Source organism: Phyllobates terribilis, unplaced genomic scaffold (assembly GCF_046119375.1).
Source record: "Phyllobates terribilis strain yellow unplaced genomic scaffold, ASM4611937v1 Scaffold_1__5_contigs__length_1240528914, whole genome shotgun sequence".
In the NCBI taxonomy this organism is placed as follows: domain Eukaryota; kingdom Metazoa; phylum Chordata; class Amphibia; order Anura; family Dendrobatidae; genus Phyllobates; species Phyllobates terribilis.
In genome coordinates, this window is record NW_027362761.1 from 978,541,851 (window position 1) to 978,554,282 (window position 12,432).

Below are 12,432 nucleotides of genomic sequence, written 5' to 3' on the forward strand. Positions count from 1 at the left end.
AGTACCTTATTCTCCTTCAAGGACGAAGAAAATGGCAACAAGTTAAACCTAGGTTACAAGTAGGAGATCTTGTCCTCATGAAAGACCAGAAGGTAGAATGAAACGCATGGCCTATGGGGCTTATATCAAAAACCTTTCCAAGTGAAGTGGCAAGGTATGCAAAGTGGAAGTGTCAGTCACGAAGCAAGGTGACCCCAAATCTTTCATTAGGCCTACATCAGAGGTTATTTTATTCATACCGGTTGAGAATTGACTATCCATTCAACCAGGAGGAACTTTCAAGGAACTTTCAAACTACTTAAGATGCTCTTCTGAATGCAGCCAGGAGCTTTAACCTTTGGATTACAATTGGGTTAGAGACAGTTTGGCCTAGTGCGGCTTCTTCAATCCGAAGATGGGCTATCCATTGGATTACTTCAGGAACTTGTTATAGACATTCATCTACCTCGTTTATATGTTATTTTTATTGTTGCATTGCATGCATTGTTTTGTCTTTCAGGTTGAGGTATCCCTCAGGGTACTTCAGGAAAATACCTCCACCTCAAGACTTTAATATAGTGAAATCCAAGGATTTCAGATGGGGAGTGTGCTGTTCAACTATTCTTCAGTAAAGACTTTCAGCCATTTTGGAACATTTATCTAATGTTATATCTTTAGTATGGCTATTGTATTTATTGTACTTTGCTGCCATCTACTAGCCATTGTTATTTATGCTGTTTATGTATTATTACTCTATTTTCCCACAATACCTTTCTGTCTGCAACGCCTCCTATCCTTTTTCCTCACTTTCTTCTTGTGTCAGTGCCATCTTGGACAACACATGCTTCAAGACTGGAGAAAGGATTCTCTTGTTACCTCTAACCCCGTGCTTCTAATCTCAACTCTAACCTGCAGTCCTAACTTCTGCCTCATCTTCCCTGATATCTCATCTCATCAAGGTACTGTGAATACAACCTGTTAAATTCATCACTGCATTATCCTTCCAGACTAATCACGTGCAGTTCATAAAGAATAGGAGCACAGGTTAGCGAGTAACACTATCTGCCATTGCTTATAAAGAGATCCGTGTTCACATCGCTCAGACTCATCTCACCCACGTACATCGGTGGCAGAATAAAAAAGGTACCTGGAAGTCTGGGTGACCTCGACAATCACCCAGACTTAGGTGTTTTCCCGAATCTGATTGCTTGAAGGTGTATTGAGCAGTCCTTGAGAAGATGCCCAGTGCGACCACAGTAGTAGCAGAGTCCAAGGTCATTCCAACGTCTTCTCTCAACGGTCCGAAAGCTGGCAGCTCCAACTTCCATCGGTTTCGCCTCTGATTATCACTAAAGGACCACTCTTTCTCCTTTCTACAATGTACACAAAAAGCTGCTAATCAGTGGTGTTGATGGGGTTACACAGGACACAACATCTGAGCTTTTCTATATCTGTTGCAGAGAAAATTGTGATTCTATCATAGCTGCTGCGCCCAGTAAACTAAGTGACGGATCGCTGGAATCAAGATCTCTGTCCCTACCTCATGCTGCTGTCAGATTACATAGCAAAAACCTGCTGATACATTCCCTTTAATTGTTCGGATTAAATTCTAAGGGTACTGTATGTGCACACTGAAAGTCTTTTTGCTAAGTTTTTGGAGCGGACACTCCAATTTTTGCATAGAATATGGAGAGTTTTTGCTCTGTTTTTGCTACAAAACCTCCTCAAAAACTCAGTGTGAACATATTCTTAGATAGACTTCTATTCTCTGTTGATACAAAGTAATAGCCCTATGTTTATAGCATAAACAGTTTTATTGAGCTCTATCGCATGTGGAATAAAAACTAAAGCAACTTTTTCAAGTCTGGTTCTCCATCATTAACCCCTTCACCACCGTTTTTGCGGTTTCGTTTTTTGCTCCCCTTCTTCTCAGAGCCATAACTCTTCTATTTTTCCCATTAATAAGGCCATGTAAGGGCTTGTTTTTTGCGGAACGAGTTGTACTTTTGAACAATACCATTGATCTTTTTTTCCAATGGTTTTATTGAATTATTTATAATATAACAAATAACATATAGGAATATAAACGAATAAAAAATAAAGGCAAAAGAAGGATGGAAAGGGTTAAGGGTAAAAAGGGGGAAATGAAGGAATACTTTAATAAGGAATATGGGAAAATGAGTGGGAAAGAGAGAAAAAAAAACAAGGAATAAAATCAAAGAATAACAACAAAATAATAAAAAAAATCCCTATGAAGATAGGGAAGAAAGGAAACAAGTGTACATTATATTATTGTAATAGTGGGGAAGGACGTAGCCTTCCCTTGGCCCTGAGGTAGTTAAAAGAAGTGTTCCTGTAGTTAGACCTCTCTGAACTGTTGGTAGGCCAAGCTAAGGGGTTAGCTTCAGTGGTCCAGTCAGTAGAGTAAAGGGGGAACTTAGTGCCCTGATCAAGCCTTGAGTGTTGTGAGCTTGTTCCTGGCATAATTCCTTGTGGGCTGCAGTACCTGTAATCAGCCACAAGATGCCACTGTCCTGGGTGCAGATGTTAGGTTGAGTCTGCTAGCAGTGTTACAGGCAGTGATAGGGTTAATGCTGAGTGATGACAGCTCACAAAGGGTGGGCACTTTAGGAAAAATCCCTGCTTAGTTTCCAGAAGCAGGAAGAGATATTCAGTAAAAGATAGGACAGTGAACCGTACGGGCAGCCTCAATATATGGTGGCTGCTAGGGTAGACGGGAGCTCCATACCCTCAGACAGTGGGATCACCAGTGTGAAAGTCTCCCTACGCAGGAGCAAGAGTCCTGTTAGCCGGCCGGAGAAACTCAAAGGAAGTATTGAGGACCCTGGGCACTTCTAGTCTGCAGGAAGCAGAGGAAGATAAATAGGACTCCAGGCTAAGACGTGGGGGAGATATCGGATCCAGATCACTGTTGGTATTGCAGAAGAGTCTCTTGGGCTAGAGATTAGAGTCACAGAGATGCTTCACTTAAAGAGGGAACCAGGGCTGAAGATGTTGCCAGCGCCTGTGAGAGAGATAATAACCTGTCGGGACTTATCCATTATATCTGCCTGTAAATATTGTACATATTCCTCTTGCCCAAGTAAAGTCCAAGTTCTGGTTAAGAACCTCGTGTTCTCTGAATTTATTGCTGCGCTGGTCCCAGAAGAGAAATGCCTGGAGACAGCCGCGATCGGATGGTTTGAAGTAAGTGGAGAGTCCCACATACACAGCCTCACATCAGAGGGAGGACATGAATTGTCAGTAGGGTGCCAGAGCGAGAGGGGGCTACAGCTCACCCATGACTACCTCGCTGGGGCACCTTACATTATCCTAACCTGAGAAAAACAGTAATAATAGTAATAATATGGTAGTCTTTGTTGCTAAAGTGTTTTGTACCTAAAAGGAAAAAAACAGGTTAGCAATAAAAAGAAAATAAAGTTAGAGTCTTATTAGTTGCTTCAAATGTATCCTTGTTGGGGTCAAGTTAATGCACTTGACTTGTTGGGGGCAAATGTTAGGTTCAGGGCAGGATGTTCATATTCCTTGAGATTAGGTTTAGTGCCAGTTCCAAGTTAAACGTACTACATGCCGGCCGTTTTGTCCTTTGAAGTAAAACAAGAGTTATAATTCATTCCATGAGAGTTGTAACCAATTTGTAATCCTGAAGTCCAGTAAAAGCCAGCTTAGGCGTTGGGCTGGTGCTGGATTTGAAATGGGTCCAGTGCTTTCTGTGGTCTCCCATTTCAGTCCAGCCAGGGCTTATGCTGCTCAGCATCACCATCAGTCCCAACACTTAGCTGGTCTGCGAGCACTGTTTATCCCCCAGGTAGCTGTGCCTAGCAATGTTAAGCCTGGGTTGCAGAGGGAGACAGGGCTTGTGGAATCTAAGTCCATGGTTTGCCGTACTGATCAGGTCCGTGACCTGGCGGATCATGATTGGTGGGTTGGCACCCACCTGACCCGGTGACCTGGCACCGCCTGATTGGTTCACGGGTAACGTCACCAATGGCGCGTCGGTGAGCAGGGCTTAGTCTTTAAAAGACCCGCTCACAAACATGGCGACGCGCTCAGATCATTTAAGCAAGCTATGCTGTTGTGTGGACAACTGTGTTCCACGTGCTCTCTAGCTGTTCGCTCCGTGACCTGCCGATGCCAGAGTTCGCTCGGCTAATTAGCACAGGTCGCCTAGGCAGGTTAGCTCCATAGAGGCAGGTTAGCTCCATAGAGGCAGGTAGCTTCGTCTAGCAGCCTGGCTCAGCCAAAGGGGTCACCTAACACCCCGAGCAGCCTGCAGACGTCCTGTTCACGGCTAACGCCTGTCAGCCACGTGGAGTTGAACTCTTCAGTCTGGTAGGACGCCGGCTGGAGGCACGTGTACCCGTTGGCGTAGTCACACACGCACTCTAGCGCCGCCACTGTAGTCCCTGTGCAGTAACAGGGCTACAGATAGTTTTCCAGTCGCTCATCTCCGGTGCTGTTAACGGAGATAGAGCGTACCGCCAGACCCGTTCCTGTGTAGAGAAACACAAAAGGGTTTAATATTTAAGTTGTCGCTTTCTTTCCACCCAGAAAGTGTTCGGCAGCAGTCCACCAGGCTGCATTGCGGACCCCGGGGTCGGTTGCGTTCCATTAAATTAAAGTTGTTTGCAACCGCCCTCTTAACAGCCGGGGTCTTTCCAAAGTATGCTGTTGTAGCTTCTTAATTGCCAGGTTTGAAGGAGAAACCGTAATACGGTTAAACGTTATTGTGTGCCGTAGGACCAATATTTGAAATAGCCCATTACAAGATTATTGTAGAAGAGTATTTTCTGGACATTTAAGTAGGAGAAAAGTCTTGGATCTTTGAAAAGGATTGATGTTTACAATAGCTCACCAATTTTGGTCCCGTCTCTGGTGAAGAGATAGAAAAGATTCTGCCTCCTGAATTAACTTAAGAATTGCGGATTATACTCATTTGTACTTAATGTCTGCCTCTAGTAGTTCTCTTGTAGTATTTTGAAATGTTTTCCTCGCTTGTATGGTAGCTTTAGAAAAGACCTTAAATAGGTAGATTGCATCATAGGGAGCAGGAAGTGTTTTTGAGTTCCAAGTCAAGGCGAAGAACTTATTTCTTACATTAAAGGAGCTGAAAGTTGCAATGACATCCCTTGGCATTTCAGCACGAATAAAATGTGGTTTAGGGATTCTGTGTGCTTTAATAATTATATGATCTCCATTCAAATCAGGAATGATTTCAGCAGCCATATTTGAGATGTAATCGCATAATAGAGATGGGGCCACTTTCTCAGGAATGCCTCTTATTTTTAAATTATTTCTCAAGTTATTTTCTAGATTGGCATTTTTCCTATTAAGTGATGAGATTTATTTTTGCATTGAGTCCACTGAATCCATTAGTTTGGTTTGTTTTTTTTGTAATTCTATCAATGAGCTATTAGTATCCTTTATTTTTGAGTTCATAAAAGTTATAGATATCTTAGTGTTACTAAAATGAGGCTCAATAAGTTGTTGAATCGCACTTCTGATACTATGTAATATACTCTTGATGTACATTTCTGATACTGGTATGTTAGGCTTAGTAAATGTATTATCCATCTAATCATCACAGTTATTCAGAAAGTAAGGTGACAACTCATTTTGGCTTTATGCTGAATCAATTACTTCATCTGCGGTAGCAGACATTAGAGGTGGACAATTAAATGAATTTAGGAAAGCATTGCAGAGATCCCTTATAAATTCTTTGGATGCAGGAGCATTTGATGCTTGAATATTGTCAAGTGTGATTGACTCGCCCAGGGGAATGGGGATGACTCGGTACCCGAGCCATTAGCCTGGCCTTGTAGGGATGTCGCGGTGGTCGGCTCCCGGGCCCGTACCCTGGGGTCTCTCCTTAAAAAGGGTGGATATTTTGTTAAGTTAATAAAAGAGTTTGTGATGCCACCTGTGGCTTCTGGTGAGGATCACCAGCGCTGCGCAGTCCACTGAGGCCGTTGATAAGGCAGCTCGATGGTATAGCTCCCCACAGGTGGAGCTAGGCCTCAGGGCAGTGTATGACGGGGAATGCAGGACAGGCGCGACCCAGCTGGGTCAGAGCAAGAACAGGGACAGACACAATAGTCACTTCAGTACCTTTTACTGATGGAAATTCAGGCACGTCCCGGAGCACTGTAGGGTGAAGGGTGCATGTCAGGATCCTTCCCAATGAGCGGGTTTTGGGCCTCCTGTTTCTTGCCTCTGCGTAGTAAGTTTCTGACCTGCCTGGAGCTAGGCCTAACTTTGTCTCTGTCCTGCGCTGGCTGACCTTGTGGTTGGGCCTTCTCTTGGAGTGCACGCTCCCGACTTACGGGGCCTATGTGTCTCCTGGCTCTGTTACGTATCAGCACTTTAGCGATCCTGGGACTTGTAGTTCTCCAGGGATTCCGGTTTATCTTACTGGGTCGTGGAGATCCCGGTAAGCTTCGGACCCGGTGTCCGGCAACAGCTTCGGGGTGAGCCAGTTAAGCTCCTCTGCCCCCTATGTACTAACTCTCCTCTTGCCTTTGGCCTGCTCGGGCCCTCACTAGGCTACTCACACTAATGGCAGCTTGCCACGCTTCACCGATCTTATGGCGCCAGCACACCTAAGCTCACCTCACCTCTCTGAGCTACAACTGAGTCTCGACCGCACTCCACTGCAGACTAACCTCTCTCAGGCTTCTTTACTGCAGGAACTCTCTCAACAGGTTTGCTCTCTGTCGACTCCAGTCTAGACTCACTGCTGAATCACTTTCTGGGCTGCCTGGCTCCACCTTCCCTATTTATCTATCCCTAACGGGCTCCCTCTGGTGGTCTGAGGTGGAAGGTGGAGATGTGTGAATGGTTATGGGGGCCTCTTGTGGAGGAATCCATCAATACACCCTTCTAGGATCTGTGATACCAAGCACAGCTGGACGTCACATGATTCCTGCTGCATTGCCATTGAAATAAGATAGAGCAGAAGCAGGATTTTGAGCTGACTCAAAACTATGGAGACTCTGGCTCTCTTCATGTTCATTGGACTCATTGTCTGCTTCCCCTGCGCTGAAATCCTGATCAGCGCTGGACCATGAGCTTTCCCTGCTCAGGTTTGCGCTGACAGCAGTAGCATAGCTACTGGGGGGGCAGAGGGGGTCGGTTGCCCCGGGCACTGTGCTCTTAGGGGCCCACCAAGAGCTACTGTTTCAGTAAAGCCCTGCGGTAGTGCAGTGAGACACAATTTCCCTGCACTGCTCTCTGTTCTGTAGACTGAAGGTCGCTCTAAGCCTGCGGTCTACAGAACAGCTGACAAGGGCTCACTAGGCACCTATCATAACTATTCTACCCCAAATGTGTAGCTAGCTGCCTGCAGACACACTCAGGGGCATATATGTATTTGCATACCTCTGTAGCTCCGTCTCCCTGCTCCCACTGCATGCCAATCAGAAGAGGGAGAGGAGATCAGGAGTGCAGCACATCTGACCACAGGCTGCTCCGTCAGGTACTCCCTCTTCCTGTCTCCTGAGACATAGCGCCGGCTTCTCCCCCTGCTGCTCTGTAGACATGGCTGTATGGCAGCGTGGGGGCCGGCAATACAAGGAAGCAGACATCATCTTGTCTTCTGGTGAGGTGAAGGCAGGGCCCCTGGAGCTGAATCTTGTCTCCTCCTCAGGAGCAGGTAGAAACTCTTCTTTGTTATGAACTTTGCAGTTCTCTGTAACCTCTCTGCCACGAATACTGGACTCCCCTCTCCCTCCAGTGTCCTACTGCACTAACTACTTGCTATATAGAAAAAGTAAAGCAGCACTAAGGCCACCAGGTTCTGGTGCAAACCTCTGGATCTGCTACTAGCTTATAGATCATAAATACAGAAGAAAAAAAGGCCTGAAGTGCTACTCCCATTATTTTTATCTACTATCAGTATCTTGTATCTCTCTATCATTTATGTATCAAAATGGAAGAGCACAATAAGATGAAGAGGTGGGTGCAAAGCCTTCCAAACAATTACCCAGTTGTAAGATAAATAAAAAATGAACAGCAGGCAGCACTCCAAATTATGCAGAGAAAAAGTGGCCTTTTATTAGCCCATGTGGGGCGGCTGAGAAAGGTTATTTGTAACCGAAACATCACCACACCACATGGACTAATAAAAGGCCACTTTTTTTCTGCATAATTTTGAGTGCTGCCTGCTGTTCATTTTTCTATCTATCGAGGAATATATCAACTTAGTTACTTTATTTATTTTTTTAAACCACTTTCTTTCATGAGGCTTTTTTTTCAATCACTGGACAACATTTTTAAGGAGTTCCTAAACTTTTTTGTTCTAATATGTGACAAAGACTTAAACACCATGCAAATGTTGAGTGATTAAAGAGAACCTGTCACCAGAAAAAAATGCTATTAACCTGCAGATATGGCCTTAATCTGCAGGTTAATAGCGTTCATAGGCGGACTATAATGAGGGCAATATGGGCTACCGCCTGGGGCCCTGAGGCTCCAGGGGGCCATGAATTGCTCCCATTATAATGCGCATTTTTTTCGGTCACCGCCGCGCTGGCCGAAGGTTTAGATGATCACCGCTGCGGGCCCGCAGCTGTAGGCGGTTTGAATCATACTGTGTCGCCCCGCCCTGCCAGTGCCACATGACGCTCCCATCCGGCCGTGGCGGCTGTATATTCACTAACACGGGCGTGCAGTTTAAATGCTGTTGGTACCGCCCTGCCTGACGTCATGTGGCATGGCGGTCCCAACATCATTTAAATTTCCCGCCGGTGCTCGTGCATATACAGGGCTGCGTGATACAGCCAGGGTGTCTGTGAGTGGCTGCTTTGAACTTTGTGACCGCCCTGCCACATGACGTCAAGCAGGGCGGTCCCAAAGTTCAAAACAGCCACTCACAGACATGCTGCATCACGCAGCCGCTCCCATCCGGCCAGCTGCAGATCCACCGGGGCGGGCAGTTTGAATGATGCTGTGACCGCCCTGCCACATGAAGTCAGGCAGGGCCCAGCATACACAGGGGCGCGGCATACAGGCAGACAGTGGCGGGGGGCCCCCGGACCGCTCCACCAGCAGCGGCGCATGGTCGCTACTTCTTCTTCGGCCGGGCCAGCACTGTAGCAGTTAACTTCCCTGTGCTGGCCCGGCCGCGTCACAGCTAGGAGACACGGCACTGTGCGCGGCCGTGTCTCCTAGCTGTGACGTCACGCAGTGCACGCCCGGCCAGCACTGCTGCAGCCTGCATCGGAGAGGAGCAGGAGGACTGGAGCGGAGAGGAGAGGAGCAGGAGGACTGGAGCCGAGCCAGGGGACGGTGAGTGTGTGAGAGTGTGTGAAAGTGAGTGAGAGTGAGTGTGTGTGATTGAGTGAGTGAGTGTGTGGGCAGGCAGACATAATTGTGTGATGTCTGTTTATATGTATTTTTGTGTTTCAAATGTGTATGCGTGTTTGTATGTGTATGTCTGTATATGTTTGTGTGTGTGCGTGACTGCGTGCAGCCTCCTGCTAAGTATAGATGGCGCCGTGCGGCCTCCTGCTGTCTCTGGGGGGGGGCGCCGTGCGGCCTCCCGCTGTGTATAGATGGCGCTGTGCAGCCTCCCGCTGTGTATAGATGGCTACGTGCGGCCTCCCGCTGTGTATAGATGGTGCCGTGCGGCCTCCCGCTATGTACAGATGGCTATGTGCGGCCTCCCGCTGTGTATAGATGGCGCCGTGTGGCCTCCCGCTGTGTATAGATGGCACCGTGCGGCCTCCCGCTGTGTATAGATGGCACCGTGCGGCCTCCCGCTGTGTATAGATGGTACCGTGCGGCCTCCTGCTGTGTATAGATGGCTACGTGCAGCCTCCCGCTGTGTATAGATGGCTACGTTCGGCCTCCTGCTGTATATAGATGGCTACGTGTGCTCCATATTGAGATAGCCTTACATTAATTGTATATGTACCCACGATGCAGAAATGCTCCGGATTTTTTTTGAGCGTTTCTGCATCTCCCTGGCAGAAAAAACACATGCGGATTGTACATGCGGATTGTACATGCATTTTTCCTGCCAGGGACATGCGGATGTGAAGCGTTCTTCACATGCATTTCCGCTTGCGGGTTGACAAGTGCTTTCCAAGCGATTTTAGCATCACTTGGAAAGTGCTTGACAACTTGGTCACACTATATAAATCCATGCAACCGGCATGGATTTATATAGTGTGACCGTAAAAGAATGGTAACAAATAAAAAATATATACTTACCTTCTGATGGCCTGCCGACGTCAGGGGTCGCGTGACCCGTCACATGACTAAATGACGTCACGGCAGGTCCTTTTCAGACCATCGCGAGCTGCCGGCAAGCCAGGACGCATTGGATAAAGACACCGGGGGCCATCAGAAGGTAAGTATAGTATTTATTTTTTATTTTAATCTTTTTTTACAGGTTCTATGGTACCCGGGTCCGGAGGAGAGTCTCCTCTTCTCCAAACCTGGGTACCATCCGCACATTGAAACACATGGATTCTGCATGTACAGATGCAGTGATGCGGATTCCATTCGTTCCAATGCAAGTCAATGGCGGTGAAAACGCCGCGCTTCCGCAAAATAATTGGTAATGCTGCGGATTTTTCCGCAATGATAATCCGCAGCGGAAATTTCCACAGCATGTGCATAGCACATGTGGATTATCATTGGGGAACATGGCAGACCTTCTACCAAGCGTTTTTTAAGTGTTTCTGCAGCGGAATTGCCGCTGCGTAAACGCTTGAAAAATGCATAGTGGGCACACAGCCTAAAAAAATTTATTATAATTAATATTGTGCCAAATTAATTTCACGTGAACTATCACATGATCTATCACAGGGGATCATGTGACATGTGATACATCAGGTGTGTGTGTGTGGGCGGGGGGGCCCGCGCCTTCTAAACTGCCTGGGGCCCTTGCTACTCTTAATCCACCTCTGATAGCATTACTAACCTGCCCAGCGCCTGCATTTTGCCTAACGCTGCCGGGAGAAAATGAACTTTATTCCCCTTTGCAGTGTCCCAGTTTTAGCCATGGGGGCGGCACCAGCACTGGTTCAGTCACCGCTCTGAGAATACAGAGCAGTGGCTGTAACCACGCCTCCGGCACTGACTGACACTGGCTCTGCATAGGCCATCAGTCAGGGTCGGGAGCGCAGTTACAGCCACCGCTCTGTATTCTCAGAGTGTTGACTGAACCAGCGCTGGTGCCGCCCCCGTGGCTAAAACCGGAATGCTGCGGGGAAGAGGGGGAGGTAATAAGGTTAATGTTAATTTTCTCCCTGCAGCTTTTGGCTAAGTGCAGGTGCCGGGCAGGTTGATAACGCTATTAACCTGCAGATTAACCACATACAGTTAGGTTCATATATATTTGGACAGAGACAACATTTTTCTAATTTTGGTTCTAGACATTACCAGAATGAATTTTAAACAAAACAATTCAGATGCAGTTGAAGTTCAGACTTTCAGCTTTCATTTGAGGGTATCCACATTAAAATTGGATGAAGGGTTTAGGAGTTTCAGCTCCTTAACATGTGCCACCCTATTTTTAAAGGGACCAAAAGTAATTGGACAGATTAAATAATTGTAAATAAAATGTTAATTTCTTGTACTTGGTTGAAAACCCTTTGTTGGCAATGACTGCCTGAAGTCTTGAACTCACGGACATCACCAGACGCTGTGTTTCCTCCTTTTTGATGCTCTGCCAGGCCTTCCCTGCGGAGGTTTTCAGTTGCTGTTGTTAGAACCTTGCTCTTAGGTTATTTCCTTTGCTGGTCACATGACCTTGTTGGCCTATTTAATCCTGCTCCGCCCTTCTGGCTTTGCTGGACTTCATTGTATAACTACTTTCTAGCTAGCCTGTGCTTTGTATCTAACTCTGTTAGTTTGCTTGGTCTACGGACCTCTATGTTCTATATATTTTGTTTGTTCGTCTGTCTGCTACAATTTCTGTTAGGAGGTGTCCCATTTTCCTCCCAGTCCTTAGTACTTGTAGGGATTCCTTCCCCACATCTATAGGTCTCCGTACAGACTAGCTTAGGACTTTAGCAGGTCTGATCGCAGGATCAGGTTCCCTGTTACATCGTAGGGATTAAGCTGAGTTCTATCGTAGGGACAGATCTCCTCTCTTTCCTTAGCTCTGGTAGCAGAACATAACAGTAAGTCCAGCCTGCAAATTCTCTAAGGAAAGATTTTTCTGTTCCATCATGGTGTCGGTTCAGGATTTGGCTCATCGCCTGCAGGGACTCTCTCTGGAGGTGGCCGAGCTCCGTCAGCACGTGAGTAACTGTCCTGGAGCACATTTCTTGGAGCCTAAGGTATGTTTGCCGGATTTATTTTTTGGTGAACACCGAGAATTTTTTTCATTTAAAAATGCTTGCTTATTGTATTTTCGTTTGAGACCCAAGTCCTCTGGGGATGAATCCCAGCGCATAGGGTTCATAATCTCACTTTTGCGCA